General features: G+C 47.9%; 1 long non-coding RNA gene and 1 other non-coding gene across 2 annotated transcripts; one reads left to right on the forward strand and one right to left on the reverse strand.

Moving 5' to 3' along the window:
- Nucleotides 1–439: 439 nt before the first annotated feature.
- LOC122425908 lies at nt 440–574 on the forward strand. Its single transcript, XR_006265059.1, has one exon. It is a non-coding gene; the product is annotated as a small nucleolar RNA SNORA70 (small nucleolar RNA).
- A 9,927-nt stretch (nt 575–10,501) lies between these two features.
- LOC122425849 lies at nt 10,502–16,167 on the reverse strand. The gene is made up of 4 exons (XR_006265028.1): nt 15,955–16,167; nt 14,405–14,548; nt 14,223–14,268; nt 10,502–10,881 (listed from the first exon to the last, which is right to left on the reverse strand). It is a non-coding gene; the product is annotated as an uncharacterized LOC122425849 (long non-coding RNA).
- Between the last annotated feature and the right edge of the window lie 10,375 nt (nt 16,168–26,542).

A 26,542-nucleotide genomic window follows, 5' to 3' on the forward strand; every position in this document is an offset into this window, starting at 1 on the left:
TGGGAGGCGATCAATCTGGGTTTAAGCGTTACATTTATAATCTACAATCTCAGCCACCTGCTATGGAAGAACCATCTCTGTTTGTAGGATGGTATATTTTAATACCATGGTGAGCAGGCAGAATTCCCAACTAGATTCACCAACAGATACAAAGGTTTATGTGCAGAATCTTATGTGATCTAATTGTAGCCCAATAAGCAATGGCAGGTGCTTGCTTGGCTTTTTATCCAAAGGTGCCCCTTTCAATACCACGATCTTTTAGTTCTTCAAGCATTTTGGGGGCAGGCACCCATTAGGTGCTAATCCTCCTATGAACACCTTGTGGCTTTTGCCTGTGAGAGGCTGTCAGTAGGTGCCTGGGGCAGCAGTAGACAGTAAAGAAGAAACCAAGATGGTAGGGGTTATGGTGACCCCGAATCTTTAAAAAGAAGAAGGCTGTTGGCAGCCAATTAAGTTGACTGTGCTCTTTTCCCCATGGGGACCCAGTGTGCAATGGCTGCAAACAGCCGCCTTCTTGGTAGTGTATGCAGCTTGTTACCTGTACAGATTGCCCTAAGGGAACTCGGAGACAACTCTTTCCAGTGGACCTTCATGACTGGCATGCTGGCCCCAGTCTGGGCTCCAGACAGGTGTGTGTGGTGCCTTTGGAAAGCCCGGGGACACAGTGGCCAAGGTCCACATCGGCCAAGTCATCATGTCCATCCACACCAAGCCGCAGAAGCAGCAGCATGTGATTGGGGCTCTCTATGGGGCCAAGTTCAAGTTCCCTGGCCGCCAGAAGATCCACTTCTCCAAGTGGGGATCTACCAAGTTTCATGCGGATGAATGTGAAAACATGGTGGCAGAGAAGCCATCCTGGATGGCTGTGGAATCAAGTAGGTCACTAATTGTGGCCTTCTGGACAAATGGGGCCTATACTCGAGAAAGCCTGGTCGCTGTCCCCTCCTTACTCAAGCCCAGCAATAAATCCTACTTTCCTGTCAAAAAAAAGAAGGCTGGGAAACATCTCAAGCCCCGTCTTTGCAACAACACACTTGTTCTGGCTATATCCTAAGAAGCAGAGTAGCCAGGTCACTTCCAGGAAGCAAGCCTACCTTTGCTGGGCAGCCTTCTCTCATGATCAGACCTCATTCTCCTGCTACTTTTCTCCTGGGGCCCCCTCAGCCTCCAGTGCAAACCAATCTACTAGTCAGTATTCTGATCACAACTAGGATGATTCTTTCCAGCCATCTAAAGTACAAGAAATTCACTAGTCGGGGATTGAATACAGGGAGGGCCACAGGCCTGCCTGAGGACTCAGAAGCTGCCAGGAATCCAGAATTCTGGAAGGTCAAGGCACAGGAAGCAGCAGGCTCTCTCTTTGCCTGAAAAGTCTGGCCAACAATACAGCGAACAACAATACAGCGACTGTGAACAGATTCTAAGCACCACTTCCCGTCAATGAGTCAATGGGATCCCGCGTGGGAGCATCCAGCAGGTCCTGCCAGGGGTCAGGCCCGAGCTCTCCATCTGGGAGAAGGAGAACAAGGTCACTCTTCCTTTCAACTTCAGTATCAGGAACTAAGACTCTGCATCAGGTGATGGGTTTTCACTAAGACTCCATAGACTACAGCCCTCCAGGCTCCTCTGTCCATGGGATTCTCCAGGCAAGAATACTGGAGTGGGTTGCCATGCCCTCCTCCAGGGGATCTTTCCCAACCCAGGAACGAAACCCGAGTCTCCTGTGTCTCCTACGTCGGCAGGAGGATTTTTTACCCACTGAGCCACTGGGGAAGCCCACACCCAAATTGGGATAGTTGTTTCCTTGTCTGAAAGCTCCCTAAAAGCAAAGATCATGCTTTGTTCAGCACTTTAACCTGTGGTTCTTTGTAAGGCGCGGTTTTCCATAAGAGACTGTGTCTTTTATTTCTGGGAAAGCCCCACATAAAATAAATGTGTCGAAGGAAGAAGAGAATAACAAACTATAGCCTACGAGGCAAGTACAATTATCCTCATTCCCATGGTACAAACGGGAAATGTGGGTCTTCAAGAGTAAGTCATTTACTAAAGTTCACATAAAAAGTAAGTGAATAATCGGGCGTAAACTCAGGTTTCCAGGAAGTCCTGGGCACTGTTATGTCAGATGGTGGTGAACCTGGTCACTGGCCTCTAGGGTCTGGACCAGTTTCCTGGAGCTGGTTCACAGCCTGGGAGATACCATGCTGGTGGCTTCAAAGCACCGAGATGTATGCTTTCACAGGCCTGGAGGCCAGGAGTCCAGGAGGCAGGTGTCGGCAGAGCCAGTTCCGCCTTGCTGAGGGAGAACCTGTGCTGGGCAGATCCTTGGAGCCCCTTGGCTTGTTGACTCACAGCCCCAGCTGAGCCCCCGTCATCATCACACGGGCCCCTCCTTGGCCTCCAGGTCCCCTCCTCTCTTCTCATAGGATGTTGTTGTTCACTCTTGTTAAGTTGCTAAGACGTGTCCGACCCTTTGTGACCCCATGGATTGCAGCACACCAGGCTCCTCTGTCCTCCACTATCTCCCAGAGCTTGCTCAAACTCATGTCCATCAAATCAGTGATGCCATCCAACCATCTCATCCTCTGCTGCCCTCTTCTCCTCCTGCCTTCACTCTTTCCCAGCATCAAGGTCTCTTCAGTGAGTCAGCTCTTCGAATCAGGTGGCCAAAGCATTGGACCTTCCTCTAAGGCTACTGGTCACTGTAATCAGGGCCCACGCTAAACCAGGATGACCTGGTCTTACCTAGTGACATCTTCAAAGACCTTATTTCTGAGTTAGATTACATTTTGAAGTTCTGGATGGACAGGAATTTGTGGGGACACTATTCAACCCAGTTCAGAGTCTCCCAGATCTGGACTAAGGGTCTTGGCCCCTCCCTGGCTTCGTGACCTCACAATCCTCACTCCCCTGGCAGTTGTGATGTCTAACTCAGGGGACAGTACATCCTGGTTTGCCCCAGATGGTCCCTGCTGCCCTGACATCCCTTTAACATTGTCCCGTTTACTCTCTAAAGTGTCTCCGTTTGAACAATAAATGGCACAGTCACTCCACATGTGTGAAAGTCTAACTCAAAGGAGGCTCTAAACAAGTAGCACCATCTAGTATCAGAAGAGGTGGCATTCAGGGACAGGACCACAGGTTTGGTAAAGGCTTTCTGTCACTGGGAGGTGAAGGCTGAGCCCACAGTTAACAGCTTTGGCTACAAACCAGAAAGAACCATTTGTGTGTGGAGTGTGGAAAGGACGATAAATCACGTGCTGGTTGGAGTGTGCAGAACTCTCCTGTGAGTAGATGCGTCTCCAGCTCTGTGGACGTAGTCTCGTGGGTGTATTTAAGTCGACAGTTAAAGAGGGGGGTGAGGAGGAGGGGCTGAAGCTCGTTCCCGACTTCTCTGGCTTGGCACAGTCAGGCAGACAGCGCAGCTTCCAAAGTCTGCTGAATTCCTGAATGAACTGTGAAGACATTTCCCAAATCAAAGTTCATGACACTCAAGTAGGGGTAATTCCAGCTTTTCAAGACAGAGTCTAAATCACTTTCGTTTCTTATTTGTAAAGTAACCTAATTCAATTCTTCCATTAGTTCTCACGGCAAGTGTCTTGAACTTCTTCTGCATCAGAATCAGCCCCATGTTTGCCAGAAGTACAGTTTCCAAGACCCTTACCCAGACCTACTGAAGACAAGCATTCAGGATGGAGCACAGAGGACCCTGATTTTTAAATACCATTCCTGGTGATTCTCTGCTCATTCACTAGAAGCGGTAGCTGCAACCTCAGGGCACTTGTGATTCAGCTTGGACAGGAAGAAAGGAGGCCCAACCAGCTAGGGCCCAGCACACTGCCTTTACCTACTAATATTTATCACCAAATGTGGATTCAGGAACAATCCTGAGACTCTTGAACACTTTTTCTCTTATCTCCTTAAATATTGAACTCAATGACGCCTTCCCATCTTCAAATCAACTAAAATGAAAGTGTAATTTTTCTCTGTGGCTTTGTTGTTGTTATTGTTTAGTTGCTAAGTCCTGTCCGACTCTTGCAACCTGATGGATTGTAACCCACCAGACTCCTCTGTCCATGGGAATCTCCAGGCAAGAATACTGCAGCGGTTGCCATTTCCTTCTCCAGGGCATCTTCCTGACCCAGGGAATGAACCCAAGTCTCCTGGGTCTCCTGCACTGCAGGCAGATTTTTTTACCACTGAGCCATGCAGGAAGCTCCTTCTATGGGTATATTAGAATACAAAATAAGGACAGCAAATTCCACCACAAACCTGAAGAAAAGTTATATCAAAGATAATAAGTGATAATAAAGTGTAAAGATTATTCGACTCTGAAAGCACTGGTTCACAAAGGATCAGCCTGTTGGTCTTGTTCCAAGGCCTTCCAGAACAATAATAGTTAAAAACACAAAGAGTAAAATGTATATAAAAATGCAACAACACACAGGTTAAGGTTTTCCCCACCAACATGTACTACGTGGATTACTCTGGAAACTTAGCCCCCCACTGAATCTATTTCATAGAAAAACATAAAATGTTTACAAAGTCCTCCTACACCTCCCAGGGACTTAAATTTCAAATCATACCGTGCTGTTTTTAAGCCCTGAGGTCAAGCAGGAAGAGATTTCTTTTATGTTGGAAAGGAATCAAGGGATTCGGGCATATTTTAGCTCATCTTTCATTTCCAAGCACTCCTTAGACATTAATAAGTGTAATCCCCTAATTTGGCAAAGAAATACAGCCCCCTCGATATCAGGCCTTTGCCTGGGCTTGAACAAAGAGGGCAAGACTGCCCCAAATCTGGGAGGGGGCCGCGACTCCCCAGACCTTTGACCACCCTCGTTCCCCCAAGTTACAACTTTTCAGTTAGGAAACTAAAGAAAAGAAAAGAAAAATATTTAAAATGCAATCATAAGTGTGTCTATGCATCAAGGATGGACATTTTTCTTGTCACTTTCCAAACTTTAAATGTGAATTTTTCTTCTAACTGCTGGATTTCATTCTTCTGGGGAAAAAAAGGGGAGCGCTTTAAGAACCCGAAAATGAGGCTTCCACCTAATACTAATTTTCTTCTTAGTTATAAAGGCTATTGTTTGTTTGAACAAAGAGAAATAGGAGCTATTAGCAGCTGTTTACATTATAGGAATGAGGGCACAGAGGGGGGAGGGGAGGGAATCTTGCTTACTAATGAGCAGGGGACGGGGTTACTTGGAAAATGTAGGCCCCCAAAAGGAAAGAGGCCACTAATATCTTCTAGTCCTTCCATCCAACCAATATGCTGTATTGATCATTATTGTTAAATGCCACCAACATATTTTAGATAGATTAGGTTTAGTGTTAGAACTTAGATTAAACAAGCAGAGTCTGATTTTCAAAACCAAAACCAAAACCAACACAGTACCCTAGAACTCTGGGAGCAGATTTGTATAGAAATACCCTGGAGCCAGGCTGAGCACCCAGGGCAGCCACGTGGGGGTCGCCACCGGCCCAAGGAACCCTGGCTTCTCAGAAGGGGCCGCAAAACAGGCCCTCGATAAATATTTATAGAACAAATGAGTGAATGAATTTCACTTGAATTAAACATGACTCGTCCACGCCTGGCATAATTCCCTTTCATTCCAGTGAACGGAAGCCTGGCTGAGAGCAGGAAAGTTCCCTGAGCTGCCCAGCTGCCTGGGGGCTTTTCCGGCCTGGGCCAGGGCAGAGGAAGCCCCAACTAACTCATAGTCACTCCTCAGAATACTTTTATTAAAGGGGAAAAAAATCACCAACGATGATATCCAGTGACAAGCTTCTGCCACCCACCCATTCCATGTTCCATCTGGTCATGCGCTGGTTTCAGACTTAGGGCACAAGTGACCCAAGTCAGAATTCTTTTTTTCTTTTAATCTTTGGGGAAGAAACAGAAAAGGAGGAGAAAGCACAAGTGCAGATTAAATATGAGTCAGGTCCAGGCTTTTAATACCACTATGTTTAACTCACCAGATAATCAGAGCATTAAATGCAGGCATAATTTGTCAGCAAGCTCCCTCCATTGTTCCCTGAAGCATGCGGGGTGGGGGGTGTGGACTGATTCAATTCATGTGGGAATCGGTGTTTACATCCACAAGTCCTAAGGGAAAGGCACACCGTTTTCAAACTGGAACAAATAAATCATAATGCCCTTTGCCACTAAAGCCGGGGACTTTGCGATGCCTCTCTCCCGGGTGGACGAGCAACGTTTGGAAGGATGTTTTCTTCCGTGTGGAAATCTCTACTTGCTGGCTACTGCAGCAAGTCCCCGGAAGGCCTGAAGTTCGAGTTTTAGAAGTCTCCAGGAAAAGCGGATTCTGCTCTCTGCCTCTCCCTCACGACTTAACCTTTCTTTTTTTACTTTTTCCTGTAAGAGTTGCTTCTAGAAAGCCAGGTGCATGGCAGTCCATCTCTCCGGCAGAACCCTGTTTCCTGGTGGGTCACCCACGGCGCGCGGGCTGCGGGTAGGCTGCGGGGAGGAGGGGCCGCCGCCTGGGGACCCGCGGTCGAGGCCCCGGCTCACCCCTTCGGGCCGCCCTGAGCTGGGAGGGAGTCGGCTATTCCACGACACTCACTGACTAATCCTTCAGAGATTAAAAACCCCTTCTGTGAGCCCAGCCTTCCCCGTGGCCGCCCAGAACAAGCGAGTTCCCGGGATTTGGGGTTCCAGAAGCTCCGGCAAACAGCGTTTGCATAAAATAGGGGCGTGGGGGTAAGGGGAGAGGGAGGGCTCTCCGAGTGCCTGTTTCACACGGTTTACAGTCTAGAGTTGCTCTTAGCCCTTGTGCTTGCTTTTAAAAGTGAGGCATGGCATTTTGCATTTAATCCAGGCTAAAGCTCTTTGGTATAGTGACTTAAAAGGTCTTCAAGTGGCCAAGACTGCGCAGCTTGAATCCCATCTTTGCCAAGGTTACGAGTCCGTTTTCTAGAAGGCCTTTGTGGGCCCAAGCACAGGCCTCTGTCCTGAAGAAAAGGCGCGGGGGTTTAACCAGGGTTCTCCAGGTCCACCCACCCCGCCCCGTCTGTGCGCCCTGCGGTCGGTCCGCGAGGCCTGCGGGCGCTGGGGGGCTGCGGGCACTCGCTTGTAGCATCCGGATATAGGCGGAACCACCTCCACCCGCGTGGCCGCGTCCTCCCAAGAAACCGGAGCAGGATCCGGAGCAGGTCAAGGAGGCGCGGCCCAGACCGGCCAGCAGGGGACGCCGCGGGCCCTGCCGAGACAAAGGCGCGCGGCCGGGAGCCGGGAAGTGGGGGCGGCGCCCGGGGCCGTGGGGGGTGGGGGGGGCTCCCCTCCGCGCCCTCCGCAGCCGCAGCCCAAGCCCGCCCGCGGCCTGGGGGCTGACCCAGGGCAGCCTGGCCCCCCGGGAGGGGACGGGCGGGGGGTGAGCTGGTATCTTTCCCAAGATGGTTCCCACGGGCCGCGCGGTCGCGGGCATCTGTCCCCAGGTCACCGACGGGCTTCTCCGCGTCGCAGCGCGGCCGCCCGGGGCGCTGCGAGGTGGGGACCCCAGGCCCGCATGGGCACGGCCGCCGAGGCGTGCAGGGTCCCGGGGGGCAGGTCCTCCCGCCCGCGCCTCCCCCCCCCCCCCCGGCCACTCCCCGCAGTGACCTCATTCCTGGGTCGCGCCGAGCAGCCTGCCTTCCGCGCCCGGGACCTTGCAGGCTTTTGCGTTTGCACACGCGGCGCGGGCGGCCTCGTCCTTAGAGGAGACGCCGCCTTTATTTCTGGCACCAACCGGCCCCCCCCCCTTCCCGTCCCCCGCCACCAGCCACCGAGCAGAGTCACTTTGGCACGGCGTCACGTGGCCCTCGGGGCCGGCTTCCCGCTCCGCACCAGGTGAGCGCGGAGCCGCGCACACACCGTATGCACGGCCATCCCAGCCGGGGCCTGCGAGGCTCGGGCTGCTGCAGGCTCTAGTGCAAGTTGGGTCAAGGCGGCCTGACGGGACCTGCCACGGAGCCCGGGGCCTCGGGAGAGTCTGCGCCGGGCCCTGCGGGAACACAAAGGGCCTGTGAGTCAGGCTCCTCCCAGCCGGCGCGCAGGCTCCTCCCCAGCGAGTGGGGGACACACGGAAGCATCTTCACCCACGCGGGCCACACCTGGGGGCTCGGGATTTCTGCGCCCTCTGTCCTGCTGCCCCAAACCTTTGGGAACCCAATCCAAAACTTTAGTTTCCCTGGCTCCATGGCCAGGTCTTTCCCAACACTGAAGGGGTTAGCTGGGGAAAAAAAAAATCAAAGCCAAGTTTTGAGATTAAATTTCCTGTGTATCTTCAATACATTAGAACAGAAATTCAGAGGGGGAAACAGCATTGGGAACGAACTTTTCTCCTGTGCCCCAGTGAACCCACGGCCCCCTCGCCCTCCCCACCAGAGTGGGGAAGATCTGAATACTGTGATTATAACAGACTGCATTGGACACATTTTCTTTTTTAAGATAAAAGTTTTATTTCAGAGAGAAGCACAAAGATGCCACTGTCGTGAACAAGCCGGGGCCTCCCGGGGGCTGGAGGACCTTCCAGATGGGAACAAAAGGCGTTGGCTCTTGATTAAGGGAAGTCACTGGTGGGCCCAGCCCCTGGGCCCCGGTCCTCCCCCACCTCCGGGCCCTGGGCTCCCACTGCAGAGGTCCTTGGGTGCCAGACCTGGTCTTTCCCTCTCAGCCCCCTTACTTTTGCTAAGTCACCCCCAGGCCTCAGCCTGCTCCTGCCCCCACTCGTCATCCCCATCAGGGCTCTTGTCCTCTTTAATCAATAGAAATTGATTAGAGGCCAGTCAAGAAATTCAGGCAAGGCTTTATGGGGGCCACCGCTGCAGCCAGAGGGAGGGAGAATAGCTAACAGTCCCCTTGCTAGCTCCCGAGGGGGATAGAGCTGGTTCCCTACATGGGATGCGGGCAGGGGTGTGTCCAGGGGGCTGGCTGGAGGGGTGGTTTAGGTGGTCTGCACACCCTTTGCTGGTGTGGAGTGCAGGGGGCACAGGCGGGACCCTGCTTTTGCTCCTGGGTCTTCAGAAGTGGCAGTTGGGTTTTTCCTATCTTAACCTGTATCTTACTGTCTGTAACTTGCCCCAACCTTACACACACAGTTATTTTTAGCCCCTTTGTATCTTGTTGCTTGAGGGCACCTTTGTCCAGGTGCAAGCATTGCAGCACTGCCGCAAAGCCCTGCAGGACTGGGTTTACCTCCTGGATTCCCGCGAGATTCTCACCGTCACCTGTAAAGCCCCAGCCTTGACCTTCCTCCATTCTTAACTTTGGCTGTTGCCACCTTGCAGGGACCCCCCCTGGAGCGTCCGTTCCATCCCCAAGTGTGGACTGAGCTCCCCGTGCAGCTCAGCACCAGACTCACTGCCCTCTTGGAGGCGTCGCGTTTTCTCTAGTTCATCCTCAGCTCAAGTTTCAGAGCCACGTGACTGGGGGTGGGGGGCTCCTGAACCCCCACATTTTCAGGTTTCTGGGATCTCCAGTCCCAGGTGAAGGAGGCAGAGTTTTCTACCTGTTGGTTCCAGGAAATGATTAAAGCCTGGCTTGGACTTCCTGCTCTTTTTCACCCCTGTCTCCAACAGTTATCTGCCAGAGATGACGGTTTTCATTTCATCCCAGGCCCTTGTTCCTCTTCCTCTTACAAAGCGAGCACCACCTCCAAGCCTTGAACAAAGAAGAACCTTCCTTTTTCTTCCCAACATCCTAAAGGGAACAGTCTTCTACCTGCTTCAGCCCTGCTGACTTAAACCCATTGAATCTGGCTTCTAACTGAGTCCTTCTGTCCTTGTACAAAAAATTGGTGTCTTGGGGAATTCCCTGGCGGTCCTATGGTTAGAACTCTGCATTTTCACTGCTGAAGGCCCGAGTTCAATCCCTGGTAGGTGAACTAAGATCCCTCTACCCACAGGGCACAGCCAAAACAAACAAACAAAAAATTGCTTGTCTCAAAGATCATAGTGACTGAATCTATGTTTAGTTTTAATTTGGATTTAGTGTTCAGTGGCCAAGTCACTGTGTCTGTCCTTAACCAGGATGGATACTCGTCATCTTCAGGACACTCATCCAAATGCAGCCTCCTTGTGGAAGGGATAGTGTGTTCTGAATTAGCAGGAAATACCAAGAGTTTCCAAGAGGAAGGAGCAGAGGTAAGGTTTAAATCCAGCTATCAAACCAGAAGTATAGACCTTGAGACACCAAAGCTCACAATCCTAGGTGCATTAGTTATCTACTGCTGTGTAACAACATGTCCCCAAACTCAGAGGCTTTGAGCAACAATAAACATTTATTGGGCTTCCCCAGTGGCTCAAATGGTAAAGAATCTGCCTGCAATGTGGGAGACCTGGTTTCGATCCCTGGTTGGGGAGGATCCCCTGGCGAAGGGAATGGCTACCCACTCCAGTATTCTTGCCTGGAGAATCCCATGGACAGAGGAGCCTGGCAGGCTACAGTCCATGGAGTCGCAAAAGAGTCGGACATGACTGAGCAACTCACACTTTCATGCAAACATTTATTATCTCACATGGTTTCTATGGATCAGAATTCAGGCCCAGCTAAGCCAGTGGTTCTGGTTCAGAGCTGCTCCAGAGATTGCATCAGGTGTTGGTTGGGACTGCAGTCATCCGGAGGCCACATCCAGGTCGCTGGCTCACGTGGTGGGCAAGCTGGTCCCTCCTGGCAGGAGGCCTTCACAGGGTTCTGCATCCATCCACAAGACTGACACCTCCTTCCAGAATGAGTGATCAGAGGGGTGAAGGCAGAAGCCGCAGTGTCTTCAGATACACCTGGGACATCTCCCAGCGCCGAGTCTGCATCGTGCTATTGGTTAGTCAGTGGGGCAGGATCAATCAGGGCGTGGAGGCCTAGGGGCCCCTGCAGGTGAAGTAACTCTGGAACCCAGAGGGAACATGACTGTAGGACTACCTACTTCATAGTTTTCAAACCTTTCTTTATCTCTTCTTTTTTAAGTGAAACCCTTTTATCAAAACCTCCATATATCACAACTATATTTCAATAAAAATTAAAGCCAATGCAAATTGTAAATCAGCTATAATTTCAATAAATATTTTTTAAAATGCTTATATCAGAATCGCAGTTTATGTACAAATAAAAATAGTGCCTCCCTAGTTTAAGCCACTGGAGCTGCTGGTTTCCCTCCCAAGCCCTTCATCCCTCACGCTCTCTCGGTGGGACTCTTTGCCCTCCAGAGAAGCTTCAAGGACCACTTGACTGCGGGCCGGTGGGAACAGCTTTTGGAAAGCAGTGTGGCACAGTCATTAAGATTTAAGTGCCTGTCCTTTGTCCATCACTTCTACTTTCATCCATGTGCACTTGCAACTTTCATAGGTGCATAGAGATGTAGGTACAAGGCAAAATTTTAGAAACACTTAAATGCCCACTGATAGTGGGCTGCTTGCATAAATGATAGTACAGCAGGATGCTATGTGCCTATTAAAAAATTAGGAATTTTTTAATATATTGACCTGGAGAGATCTATTGTTACACCTTAGTTCCCTGACTCAGAGATCCAACCTGTGCTCCCTGCAGTGGCATTGAGGTCCTATCGATGGACTGCCAGGGAGTTCTCAAAAGACTTCCGTTTTTAACTGTGTACCATTTAATATTTTTAAGATCACTTTCAACTGCCCTGTAGTGATTCACCTTCTTTTAGTGAAATACAATTCATATTCCATGAAATTCTTCATCTTGAAGTGTTCAATTTAATGGTTTTTAGTTCACTCGCAAGGGTGTACTGCTGTCTCTGCTATCTAATTCCAGAATGAGATGGGTCACTTGGACAATAAATGTTGTTAGGTAGAATGAGAAAGACCTCAATTGCTAGTTCCCGGTGTCCACACTGGCTTCGGTGGGCAGATCACCTAAAGGGACAGCCTGTGGAGGGGCAGTGGTCATCCCTCCCACCCCTTGGACCTCTCTCCACCTTTCAGACTTTGGAAACCCCTGGAGACTGCCTTCCACTTCCATCCACAGGGGCTCACATTTTGCATTTTGTTTGCCAGGCACTTGACTGACTTGGGATTTCTCTCCACCAACTGCCATCGTCCCTTTCATTACTGGCGGGATTGTTACCAAGGCCAGCCCTGACATCCTTAGACGCCATGTGTCCGTGGACGTCTCTAATCCTCCTAGTGGCCACACCTCAGTTTCTCTAAGCGCTGAGCGCAGGGAAGCAAGAAATAGTCTATAGACTCAGAACAGCAGGCGGGGGAGGAATTCCCCAACTCATCCCAGAGCCTAGCATTTCTGTTACTGCAGCGAGAACGGTCAGGAGGACCCCCTTCTTCTGTCTCACTCCGCAGGTCCCCTGGATCTTTGAGGCTGTCACCTTCTTTTACAAGTTTAGTCCCGAACCCGCTGACAACAATCCAGTCTTCAGGACGGAGGGCTGTCGGGAGCCCAGGGTATCCTTGGTCGGACCCTGAGGGGTGTGGTGAGTGGCCTTTTCCATCTTGGCTGAGTCTAGCTCTGGAGTCTGGGTTCTTCCTGGTGGCAGCCACAGACACCCAGGCCTGAGCTCTCCAGTTCAGGGCTAAACACTTCCCACCAGCCACTATCTTGGGTTTGGCCAAGGGCCAACTGTGTGCACATCTCTTGGTCCCGTCCCTGGACCCAGCTCCAGCACAAGCCCTGGACTAAGTCTCGGACCTGTGGATAGCGGGCATCCCCTGTTACACTTTTACATCGTGCCCTGAGCCCTTAGTGTGGGAACTATTGGAGCACTAAGACGCTCGCTGGAATCACCAAATTCCAACCTTAGTTCCACATTCCTACACCAAGTACATGGGGCTTGCCTGGTGGCTCAGTGGTAAAGAATCCGCCTGCGATGCAGGAGCTGCAGGAGCCTCAGGTTCGATCCCTGGGTCAGGAAGATCTCCTGGAGGAGGGCAGGGCAACCCACTCCAGTATTCTTGCCTGGAGAATCCCATGGACAGAGGAGCCTGGTGGGTTACCGTCCCTGGGGTCACGAAGAGTCGGACATGACTAAAGTGACTGAGTTCAACACACACCAAGTATATAAAGGAGCTTGCATTCGTAATCCTGACGCGCTCAGGGGCTAGCCTGATGTCTCACTGAACAAACTGAGAGAGAAAGTGACCACTGCCTGGGGGTATCTGATGCACGGACAGATAAACACCACACAACACATAATTAAATCTCAGAACGTGTGAGGCTCATACACTTCAGTGGATTCTGAGTCATCCTGATGCCTGTTTGCAGAATCTCAGCAGAAAATGTACTCAAGGAAACAGAGAAAAGGGACTCTGAGTAAAATGTAAAGTCAGTGAAACAAAATGCTTTTGTTTATTCGTCTTCCAACCAGAAAGACCCCAGAAGGGCTAACCGATCTTGTATGTTTTTCAGGAGTTTTGTATCAATTCAAGGGTAGCGATCACCTCAGACAAATTAGTTTCTAAGAGGCATAGAATTTTCCCTATTGTTTTAATGTAGACAGAAGAGAAACCAGAATATATAACTAAAGTTTAAGCATTATCAAATTGATTTCAGTTTGCTTTGGTTATTTTACTTCTTTATCTTCACAGTTAAGGGAAATCAAGGGAAAACATTCAAAGGAAAATTTGGGTCCCTGGACCCCTTCAGAGTGGGTTGCTGGTTTTCCACACTCTTCTTTTTGAGATTGCATTTACCCATCACTGAGAATTTAGGTGATTCCTTTTCTTTATTCTAAAAATGGGCAGGCTCTCTCTGCTCCTACACAGAAAAATGTGAGCCAGCTTAGTGGCAGTGAATTGCTTGTTGTATCTTTTTTTTTCTAAATTAAAAGCGAAGAAACAGGAGTTGAGATGATGTAGGAATGAAGTGAAGTGAACTCGATCAGTCGTGTCCGACTCTTGTAGTCCTCCAGGCTCCTCTGTCCATGGGATTCTCCAGGCAAGAATACTGGAGTGGGTTGCCATTTCCTTCTCCAGGGAATCTTCCTGACCCGGGGATCAAACCCAGGTCTACCCACATTGCAGGCAGGCGCTTTAACCTCTGAGCCACCAGGGAAGCCCAGATATGGGATGGAAGTCCTCAAAATTGCTTTTGCATGCAGAAGGGAGGGCCTCTGGGTCCCCTAGCCCGGCTGACCTTCCTTCTGTGGTGACCCTGGGCTCCGGGGCTCTGCTGGGATCAGCTGAGCAGTGCACACAGGAGTCTGTGCAGATTTGGGCAGGACCGGGCAGCACCCCTTCCTCTCCACGTAACTCACCTTTCACCCTGAGGCCAAAAGTCCCGCTCCTCTGTTGGGTATGTATCTATGCGTGAAAGAAAATGTCTGTAATTAGACGCTGCCTCATTCAAAGGATTGGGTCTCTTGGTCCCTAGTTGAGAAAGCTCTTCAGGCAGCCAGGATGGGAGGGACGGGGCTGGGTACAGCCCTGGGGGTCTCACCGCATGCCTGGGGTGCACAGCTGGGGTCCCCCGCTGCCTCCGTCTTCCTTCCTCTTCTCTACCAGCGTCCTCTCTGCTCCACCCAAGTAAATCCACGGTCTCAGACCCCAGTCCAAACACACCAACACCGGGAGATCTCCCATCCTAGAGGGAGGAAGGAATGAGGTAACCAGCCTGGGAGCGGCCAGGATGCAAGGACCGTGGCTGCAGGGAGCACCGGCCACGACCCGATGGGCGAGCTTCAGACACGCTGGCCCTGAGCACCAGCTGCTGGGCCAGACGTGTTCCCGTGTGGTAAAACACAAACCCTGACAGCAGTAACGCCATGAGAGCGCCCTCCACCCACCCACAGCGGGCGCACACGCGTGCACACACACACAGAGACACACGCACACACCCACACAGACACACACGTGCACACGCATGCACACACACATGCACGGACATACATGTGCACACACCCACACACACACGTGCACACACACACAGACACAGGCACACACCCACACAGACACACACGTGCACACACGTACACAGACACACACATGCACACAGACACATGCACACACCTGCACAGACACACACACACACATGCACAAATACACACATGCACACACACCCACATGCACAGAGACACACACACATGCACACAGACACACCCACACAGACACACACATGCACAGACATACACATGCGCACACAAGCACAGATATGCACACAGGCACATGCACACACATGCACACACACAGAGAGACACATGCACACACCCACACAGATACATACGTGCACACACGTACACAGACACACACGTGCACACAGACAGATGCACACACCTGCGCGCACACATGCACAAACACACACATGCACATGCATGCACGGACATACACATGCACACACCCACACAGACACACAGGCACACACATACACAGGCACACACATGCACAGACATACACGTGCACACACAAGCACAGATAGGCACACGCACACACATGCACACACAGACACACACGCACATGCACACATACCCTTTCCTCTGACTCACAGCATTTTTCCCTAGTGCGTAACTGAAACCAAATGCCTCCCACTGCACACCCTGGGAGCACACAAGTCCTAAAGAGAGATGCCCTAGTGCTTATACGGTTAAAGTATGTCGTCATTAAAAACACGGTTTTGAAGCCTGATGCATTGACAGGTTACAAAGGGAGATGTGAACACCTTTCTTTCCCCCCAGTTATTCACCGTAATGTCCTCCTGTTACCATAGATACGGATCCACGGAGGGTGGCAGAGTCCTTCTCAGAGATCCGTCCATGCCAGCAGCCCCAGGTCGACCAGACAGGGTGTGGAAGCAGGGAATTCAGGGCCACAGTGAAACCCCCACTGCAGCTTCTCTGTTTCCAGTGAGTGACGGCTGGACGTCAGGGGGCTTGCAAATGTGGACTCATACAAGGTTGGCAAAAGTGACAGGCTCAGAGGAACTGGCCCCAACTCGAACTAGGGCATCCCCCCTCCCTTCTCCTGGCTCCGCCAAACCCGCAAGCCCTCACTCACCTGGCAGAAGCCTGCTGCTCCCCTCCAAAGGCAGAAACAGCCGTGGTTTTTAAGACCTGAGATGATGCATCACTGTGGCTGTAACACTGGACTGAATCTTGTTCTGTATTCGATGTATCATATTCTCTGGGATAAAAAATTATTTCAGAGCAAAACAAAATACCAAACACTGGGCAAGTAAAGAGCCGCTGGAGTTACATACGCGGGGACGAGCAAAGGTCTCCCAGACAGTGCGGCCAAAAGAACAGGAAGCTCTCCGGAGAACAGGGGCAAATTCAGAAGAACGGGTAAGTTCAGAAGCCAGTGGTCCAGATGAATGTGGACCCCAAGGTCCGATTCTGGGTTTTGCTTTGAGCGGCAAGCTTCATCACTTTGTTCAAAAACCCCAGAGTTTTGTGTTCATAATAAATGTATCGCCTTGATCACCCCTTACAGCTTGCTTCTTACTCTTCTGTCTGCTTGATTGAGTCCAGGACTATGTATTTATGAAGTTCAAATTTGCCCTTTGAAATGATGGAAATGTTTAGGAAAGAGTAGTGATGATGACTGCATGACCTTGTGAATGTAATGTCACTGACCGTGCATTTAAAAATGGCAAAGTGGCACCTTTTACATTTATGTGTCTTGCCACCACAGGAAAAAAAATTTAAGTAGCTACCCAGAAATCTAACACACACACACACACACACACACACACACATACACACACACACACGCATCTACACATCATATATGCATGTATTTTTGTTTAAAAAGAAAAACAGAAAAGAAAAACAGAATTGCATTATTAGTTATCATGTATTTTGTTAAATACACATGACAGTGACCACTTTTTTCCCCTGAACAATTATTAAGAATAAAATGAATCGATTTACTGAAACAAACAAACCCAAGTCGCCCTTTGAGTGCCCTGGCTGGAAACAAACAACAGAAGGCAGTGTCTGCCCCACGAGCTTCTCTTTCTGGTTTAAGGTCTGGGAGGCTGAGTCACCAGGGGGCCCCGGGGCAGGGGTGGGTAAGGTGTCAGGTGTTTGGTCCAGTTGCCCCATCACCTGGGCGTCTAATGCACTCGTCTCTGGAGGATGCCATCCAAGGTACCCACAGCTGCCCTTAGCAGAGGCCAGCTTCACCTGAACCTGGTACTGCTTAGAGGGTCCTAAGGAGGTGGGGGTGGGGGGAGGTGGGCATGTGGGACAGCCTTGCTGTCCAGAGTCCGGGGAAATCTGACACGTGGTTTGTACACCTAAGCTGGTGTCTCTCTGACATCTGGGTAGAGTATTAGAGATCTACTTTCACTCTTTCCACCGTCTCTCTTCCAAAAAGAAGCAGAGAAAGCATTTGCTATGTTAGATGGTTAAGCTGACATAATTTGAATGTTCGACTAGATACCACGACACTCTCCATGGAGACTGGCACAGTGTCCATCACTAGGAAAGAAAGTGAAGATGAACATCCCAACAGAAGAGAGATTGTGCTGATTATAATTCTCCCCTTCACATTCCTGGGTGCTCACAGAGGCTCTTTCTACGAGTTTATCTTAAAGATGCCCCTTGTGAATGCGACTATTTGTGTATGTGGACATTACTGAAAAGGCTGAAGTGTGACCAATTCTTCTTTCCATTGAGTGTGGGGATTTTTAAAACCATAGAATTTGTTTGCAGAACAAGATCCACCCATGTAACGCCTTGCTGTGTGAGGCTGCACACGGCCCACTGCGTGTAGCGATTTCACTTAATGGTTAAAAAAGTAAGATCAGCCTTTGGCTTTCAAATGGCAACTCAACGCTGACATGAACCTGGGTCAGGACAGGATGTTTCATGGTGTATGACCATTTGTCTTGTTATTATGAATTGTTAAAAATGCTGAAAATACAGATGAATGGATGGGTGCACTGGGAAAGCTTGGTAGATTAGACATTGAGGTTTTTAACAGACATAATGAGTTTTACTTGTAGTTTTCAAAACAGGCCATCTTTTCTTCTTTTAAAAACTTCATAACAATTCAATCGGTATTAATAACAAAGGAAAAAAAATACATATATACCACAGTGGAGCCAGTGGAGAGGCATTCAGACGGCACATTTCCTGCTGCGTTTTGTGAGCTGGGAGAACTTGCTAAAAAGCAATGTTTTAAGAAAGTAGAAATCTTTTCCAAAATTACAACTAAAGTCTACTTTTGTGGTCAACTTCATTTAAATTCCTGATTTGGGGGGAAATGCAGATTTTAGGCCTCTTTAGAAATTACCTGTATAACTGAAATAACCTGTATAACCTGTATATCCTAAGCCTTCAGATACATTTACAGCTATTTAATATATGAGACCTTAGTTTGAAGACAAAGGTCGTTACGTAAATGATAGAAGTAAAATTCTATTAGACATAGATGAATCCTCATGTAGAAGCTTTTCAAAGTGTTAATGGATAGGTTAATTATTCTTGTTAAAAATAGATTTTAGGCTTTGTCTTTTCTAATTAAAAGATATATTCTTGTTAATTCACATGCCAAAAAAAAGTCAGCCACCGTTTAACACTTGAGTTCAACATTAGCCATTAACATTAAATTTAAATAACATAACATTAAACATTAGAATTTAACTATTAGCCACTTGAATTTAACATTAAAATTGACACACTATGTAAACTATTTTGCACAAATTTCTTGCACAAACTAAATTATCTATCCCACGATGAGAAAGCAAAGGTGACTGAGGTGAGAAGTTGTGGTTTATCAGAGTAGTCACTGGACTGAGAAAGTGGTTTACACAAGCCTCTAGACCTTCTCAGTGAAAGGATGGATCGGGTCCTTAGGATCCCTCAAAACACTAACCATTTGATTCCAAATGGGTCAAATGAGGAGGGCTGGTAATTTTCACTAGAGTGGATATGTCCACAGCTATACCTCTGTGTACATGTGTGTGTGCATGTGTGTGTGCGTGTGTGTGTGTGTGAGAGAGAGAGAGAGAGAAGGCAGACTTGGCTACTTTTCCCATAAGGCCTTAAATTCATTACAATTAAATGTAACTCCTTAAATGTAATCACTAATGACACCCCTGCAAAAGTAATAGTAAATAATGAAAATAAAGTTGGAGACAGTTTTGCTTTGCTTTTTTGTTATTTGTTTAAATCAGAGCATGATTTACAGTTTAGTAACAGATCAAAGGACAAAATGAGATGGGTAACTATGAATTATTTTTAAGTCCATGAGCCCCTTCAAGACAAGTCTTTGTGTCTTTCCTTTATACTAAATCTTAAGATTCATATTAACCCTTCACCAATGTTTAAATGTTTGGGTGGACTGGTTCCAAATTGGGAAAGGAGTACATCAAGGCTGTATATTGTCACCTTGCTTATTTAACTAATATGCAGAGCACATCATGCTAAATGCCGGGCTGGATGAAGCACAGCTGGAATCAAGATTGCCTGGAGAAATATCAGTAACCTCAGATGCACAGAATAACACCCTTATGGCAGAAAGTGAAGAGGAACTGAAGAGTCTCTTGACGAAAGCGAAAGAACAGAGTGAAAAAGCTGGCTTAAAACTCAACATTCAAAAAACTAAGACCATGGCATCCAGTCCCATCACTTCATGGCAAATAGATGGGGTAACAGTGGAAACAGTGGCTGACTTTATTTTCTCAGGCTGCAAAATCACTGCAGATGGTGACTGCTGCCGTGACATTAAAAGACGCTTGCTCCTTGAAAGAAAAGTTATGACCAACTTAGACACCGTGTTAAAAAGCAGAGACATTACTTTGCTGACTAAGGTCCATATAGTCAAAGCTATGGTTTTTCCAGTAGTCATGTATCGATGTGAGAGGTGGACCATAAAGAAAGCTGAGTGCCAAAGAACTGATACTTTTGAACTGTGGTGCTGGAGAAGATTCTTGAGAGTCCTTGGACTTCAAGGAGATTCAACCAGTCAATCCTAAAGGAAATCAGTCCTGAATATTCACTGGAAGGACTGATGCTGAAGCTGAAACTCCAATACTTTGGCCACCTGATGCAAAGAACTGACTCATTGGAAAAGACCCTGATGCTGGGAAAGATTGAAGGCGGGAGGAGAAGGGGATGACAGAGGCTGAGATCATTGGTTGGCATCACCGACTCAATGGACTTGAGTTTGAGCAAGCTCTGGGAGTTGGTGATGGACAAGGAAGCTGGCGTGCTGCAGTCCATGGGGTCACAAGGAGTTGGACACGACTGAGCGACTGAATTGAACTGAATGTTTAAAATGTGGACAGATGGATGGATGCACAGGAACGGGTTAGAAGAGGAATAAAACCCAGACTTGATTGATCAGTGGTACCCTACAGATGGAAAGGAAATTTCCATTGAATATAGAGTTAAGTGAGTGGTGTCAAAGGCTTCCCTGGTGGCTTAGTGGTAAAGAACCCGCCTGGGAATGCAGGATATGCAAGAGATGCAGGTTCAATCCCTGGGTTGGGAAGATTCCCTGGAGAAGGAAATGGCAGCCCACTCTAGTATTCTTGCCTGGAAAATCCCATGGACTGAGGAACTGGTGGGCTACCATCAATGGGATCACAAAGAATCAGACACGAGTTAGCGACTGAACAACATTAACAAAAGCAGTATCAATGTACTTAGCAATAGTTCTCAAAGCACGACCTTTTACACATGCAAAGAAGAAAAAAAAACAAAACTGGGGCATTTGTCAAAGTGCACATTCCTGGGATACTCTTTAGATTTCCTAAGTTAGAGCTGTATAGCAGGGTCCAGGAACGTGCATTTAAAAAAAAAATAGTTTACTTTTTATGAAAGCAATATCTGTGTTTGTGTTTTTTTTAATCAAGCAGTATAAAAGGGATCTTAAAATAAAAGGCAACAGTCTCAAGTCCCACCCCTACCGACCCAACCCCACATATCACTTCCTACTTCTGCTTGTTTTTAATTTTTGCCATGGTTCCCCATCCCACTTAGAGCTTAGAGCAAAGTTTTTTGATTGAAGCACTTAGGTCATTATCTGTTTCTGCTCTAAGAAAGAGAATTTTTGTTTAATTCTGTTAGTTACATGTGAATCTGTTAATAGTTGTCCTTACGTATTTTGGTATTCTATTTATTTCAAACATTGATAATATTTATGTTTGGTTCTCTTTTTTTTATTGTGTTGGTTTCTGCCATACATCACGATGAGTCAGCCAAAGGTATAAGTATAACCCCTCCCTCTTGAACTCCCTCCCAGCTCCCAGCCCATCCACCGGTCCAGGTTGTCACAGACCACCGGTTGAGTTCCCTGCATCACACAGCAAATTCCCACTGGCTGTCTAATTTTACACATGGTGGTGGATATGCCGGTGCTACTCTCTCAATGTGTCCCACCCTCTCCTTCCCCCACTGTGTCCACAGTCTTTTCTCTACGCCTGCGTCTCCACCGCCGCCCTCGATAGATTCATCAGGACCACCTTTCTAGACTCGAATGTGTATTTTCAGATGCTCTCTATGTGAAAGTCACTCATGAAGAGTGTTACAAAACCAAGGAAATAACACATCTTCTGTATTTTTATGATGTTTTCAGTTTCTGTGCCATAGGGTAACTGAGAGAAGCAGAAAAAGGGAAAAGAAGTCTCTCACGGGGTGACCCCGCATAGACATGGAGGGAAAACTCACAACTCACACTGCTTCCCCAAGAACAAAGTGAACAAGCCATCCTGTGCTACTGCATTGGAAATCCGTCTTTTGGCCTACAGACACTCTAGGTAATTCTTTGAGGATTACATTAGCGATGTCTGACATTTCCATAGTGGGGAATAGTGAATAATTTTATGAAATGATACTCTCTTTGACAGAAAATGCATCTTGAACATTTTAATACAATATGAATGGAAATTACACAGAAACCCCACAGTCTGTTTCCATTAGTAATAGTGAGGGCATTCATGTCAGGAGACTGGAAATGTATTTCAATACAAATGCCTAGGGGCTCAGCACATTTTGTACATTTAAATTTTAAAAAGGCGTAGGTGTAGGTTCAACATGAATCACTAGAATTACGGTGCAGCTTATGGATTCTGTGCATCTCAGTAACAGATGCCCTGAAGCCGATGACTTTAACACCCGTGTGTGTGACCCAAGCTACAGACTCTGCATTCATCCTCAGAACATTCAGGGGTGCTCGGTACACCTTCAGCATCTGCTCTGGGTCACTCCCTGTAAGATGAGTGTGGTGTTGGGAACACCTCCCTCCATCCCCACCATCTTCATTCCTCTCCTGTTCAGTCTATATAGTAGCCAGGTCCCACTCAGCTGAAATGGTGTGTCTGTCAGTGGTGACAATACGGAGGGTCAACCATGATTTCGTTATGTAACGCTGCAGATCAAAAGGCACATGCATGTTTAGAAAATGTGATGCTACTCCTTCAAGACTGCTGTAACACAGACTTCACACTGAACCTTTTCACAGATTAAAAGATGGGTGCATCGGAAGTGGAAAATTTTCTTTGTGGTGTCCCAACCCAAATATCCAATGCACAGACAGGGAACGAAATTTCATCTCTCCCAAAGGCTCAAGAGCTCCTCATACTTCAAGAACATAGAAATTCATTTGACATGAGTAGCTCTCTGAGGGTATTTCCCTGTTTGTAGATTTGCAGTACTCCCTATTGTCAAGGCTGATGGACATTTATCTGGAGTGTGGTTGCCGTGTCCAGGGCCATCATCGTCTGTCTCCATATCATTCTGGTTTACTGTTACCTGTACAGGTTATTAGATATTTTGAATAACGACATACCTATCTCAGGCACTTGTTTAAGTCAAATGAAATCACTGAAACTATTATTTATTGAATGAGACATGGTTCAATAATTTGGAGGACCTGTAAATTAAGTCCTTAATTGATATCATCATGTGGTATTAATTCAACTAAAGATAAAGAAATGGACCCAGGCCCCTGACCTCACAAGAGGCACGTGGGTCAGAGCCTGAGCTTCTTTCACTCGAGCTCTTACCCCTGGCTCACAGTCTCGGAGTCCTCACCCATTTCACAAGCGGGCTTGTGCATTACTTCCACTGTGAATATCAGGTCTACCTACCTCCTCCACAGCCAGACCGCGCTGACATCCAAACTGAGAAAAGAAGCCTTTCCACATTAGCGCTCAGGCACGGGCTGTTGTGAAAATGGTTTACTTTCACATTTAGAATGAGTGAAGTCTATCATGAAGCCACAGACAGGCTACAGACAAAACTAGAAAGGGGTGTCCCCTGGGACTGCGTTCACAGACATGGGCACGTCCGCCGGGCTCTCTCCCTGGAACGAGGTGTGGTCTCCGCAAGCTGGACCCTTTCCCGAGGTCAGAGACGAAGATGGAGGAAGTTTGGCAAAGGTGATACACAGCATACAACCCAAAGGACTGGAGATGGTCTGCTGACAAGGGAAAGGCCTGAGGAACATCATGATGGCACATTCGAGGAAGGAGGTCTGACTTATTTTACAAGCTCTCAGGTGGAAGCTGGGGAGCAGGATGTGGACACCCATGGAAGTCACCTTGAGGTTGGTTTTGGGTCAATGTATGCTCACATTTTGAAAAAGAAAGACTTTTAAGTTGAAGCTTGCTTTCTGTGGCCTGGTGAATTCTGTCGCTGCACTTGATTAAGTCCAGGCCGGGGAGTGCTTGGCGGGACTGCAGAGCACAAGGAAGACTTTGATCTGTGTTTGTGTTACATGGGCTCCCGATCTTGAGATCCCAGGAATCTAAACTGTGAGCAAAGAAGGATGCTAATCTTTTCAACCTGATTCCCTTGTGCTCAAGACCTGCCATCCACTGAAGGGTTCACATCACTTCCTTGAGTTACGGGTGGCCGTTTGGAAAGCCTGTTAGCCATCAGCCACTTTACAATGGGAAGAGAAGAAGCTGTTCATTCATCCAACAGAGAATTAGCAAGCACCTACTCTGTGCCAGGTACTGTTTTAGCCTCTTGGATTACATCTGTGAACAAAACAGACAAACATCCCTGCTCTCGTGGGTCTTAACATCCTAACAGGACGGTGAAGACAATACTCAATAGACTAGAGAAAAAGTAAGCTGTATTGTGTTCCAAGAGCTGGGAGAAAGGAATGGAGGAGGAATCAGTGCACAGGGTTGCAGGTGTGGAGGAGGCGTGACAGCGAGGGTGACGGATGGGGAGGAAGAGGCCGTGGGCCCCCTTGCAGGTGAGTCTGTGGACGCCGGAACTTGCCCGCTTCCCTTATTTGGTGCCAGTCCCTGTCACTAGCCTTACTAGCAGTGGCCCAAATAAAGAGCAAAACTGAGTGGTTGGAGCTTCACTTTTGTCACTCTTGGGTTTTCTCCCCAGCTATTTGCTGTAAGTCAGCATGAGCTTGAGTGGAGAGCAGGCAAAGAGAAGAAAGAATTCCAGGTAAATCACAGGTGGAGAGACTCACTCTGTCCCTGAGCTGCTGCTCCACAGTGTCCGGGGAAGGCCAGCCTGGAGACTAGCCCCACAGGAGGAGGAAGAGATGCGTCAGAGTGGAACTCTGGCCCAGCAAACTAGCCCCACACATTGGGAAGCAATTTCGCAGCATGCCCTTGTGCTATAGAAAACAGTCATTTCTTTGGGTCTTTTCCTCTTAACTTTTAAATATTTGCACTGTGTCATAAGAGATAGGAATGCCAGACCTCCTTACCTGCCTCCTGAGAAACCTGTATGCAGGTCAAGAAGCAACAGTTAGAACCAGACATGCAACAATAGACTGGTTCCAAAATGGGAAAAGAGTACATCAAGGCTGTATATTGCCACCCTGCTTATTTAACTTATATGCAGAGTACATCATGAGAAACGCTGGGCTGAATGAAGTGCAAGCTGGAATCAAGATTGCAGGGAGAAATATCAATAACCTCAGATGTGCAGATGACACCACCCTTATGGCAGAAAGTGAAGAGGAACAAAAGAGCCTCTTAATGAACATGAAAGAGGAGAGTGAAAAAGCTGGCTTAAAATTCAACATTCAATAAACTAAGATCATGGCATTCAGTCCCATCATTTCATGGCAAATAGATGGGGAAACAATGGAAACAGTGACAGACTATTTTCTTGGGCTTCAAAACCACTGCAGACGGTGAGTGCAGCCATGAAATTAAAAGACACTTGCTCCTTGGAATAAAAGCTATGACCAACCTAGACACCGTATTAAAAAGCAGAGACATTACTTTGCTGACAAAGTCCGTATAGTCAAAGCTATGGTTTTTCCAATAGTCATGTATGGATATTAGAGTTGGACCATAAGGAAAGCTGAGCACCAAAGAACTGATGCTTTTGAACTGTGGTGTTGGAGAAGACTCTTGAGAGTCCCTTGGACTGCAAGGAGATTCAACCAGTCCATCCTAAAGAAAATCAGTTCTGAATATTCATTGGAAGGACTAACGCTGAAGCTGAAACTCCAATACATTGGCCTCCTGATGTGAAAAACTGACTCGTTAGAAAAGACCCTCATGTTGAGAAAGACTGAAGGCAGGAGCAGAAGGGGACAACAGAGGATGAGATGGTTGGATGGCATCATCGACTTGATGGACATGAGTTTGAGCAAGCTCTGGGAGTTGGTGATGGACAGGGAGGCCTGGCATGCTGCAGTCCATGGGGTCTCAAATTGTCAGACCCGACTGTGAGTAAACTGATACCATTAAAAGGGCTTCCCAGGTGGCTCAGTAGTAAAGAATCTGCCTGCCAAGCAGGAGACCTGGATTCGATCCCTGGGTCAAGAAGATCCCCTGGAGAAGGAAATGGTAACCTACTCCAGTATTCTTGCCTGGAAGCACTTGTGAAGTGAAAGTTGCCCAGTTGTGTCCGACTCTTAGTGACCCTGTGAACTGTGTAATCCACAGAATTCTCCAGGCCAGAATACTGGAGTGGGTAGCTTTTCCCTTCTCCAGGGAATCCTTTCCCAACCCAAGGATTGAACCCAGGTCTCCTGCATTGCAGGCGGATTCTTTACCAGCTGAGCCACAAGGGAAGCCCACGAATACTGGAGTTTTTCTTGCCTGGAGAATCCCACGAACAGAGGAGCCTGGCAGGCTCCATGGGGTCCCCATGCATCCATGGGGTTGCAAAGAGATGGACATGACTTGGAGACTAAACAACAACAACAATGAGACATCATTATAAGAGGTATGAAAGTGAAAGAGTGAAAGAGTTAGTCACTCAGCTATCACATTATGATAGCTATTGTTAGTTTTCCTCCCCAAAATGTGGTGTCAGTAGCTGGATATGTCCACTTACTCACCTGTTCCTCAAACAGTCGAATTAGTATTCTACCTTTGTCATTCTGATAGGTGAAAATTAACATCCCCCTCTCTTACGGTGTGTTTCTTTGATTGTCCTTAAACCTCACTCTCGTTCATCCCTTTCTAGGGACGAGTCATCGGTGTGCTTTGTATCTCTCTCTCCAGTTGCCTTGTTTTTCTTGACCTTTTGACCTTTATGTATTAGGGAGATTAAAACTTTATCTGGATAAATTTCACATTTTTTCCCATTTGTTTTTTAAGATATCTTTGGCCAAATTAATTATTTTTTCCTTTATATTTTCATAATCTTCATCTTGGTTAATGAACAACAATAAAAGCTTCTCCACCCCTCAAATT

The sequence above is a fragment of the Cervus canadensis genome, chromosome 23, assembly GCF_019320065.1.
Source record: "Cervus canadensis isolate Bull #8, Minnesota chromosome 23, ASM1932006v1, whole genome shotgun sequence".
Lineage (NCBI taxonomy): Eukaryota > Metazoa > Chordata > Mammalia > Artiodactyla > Cervidae > Cervus > Cervus canadensis.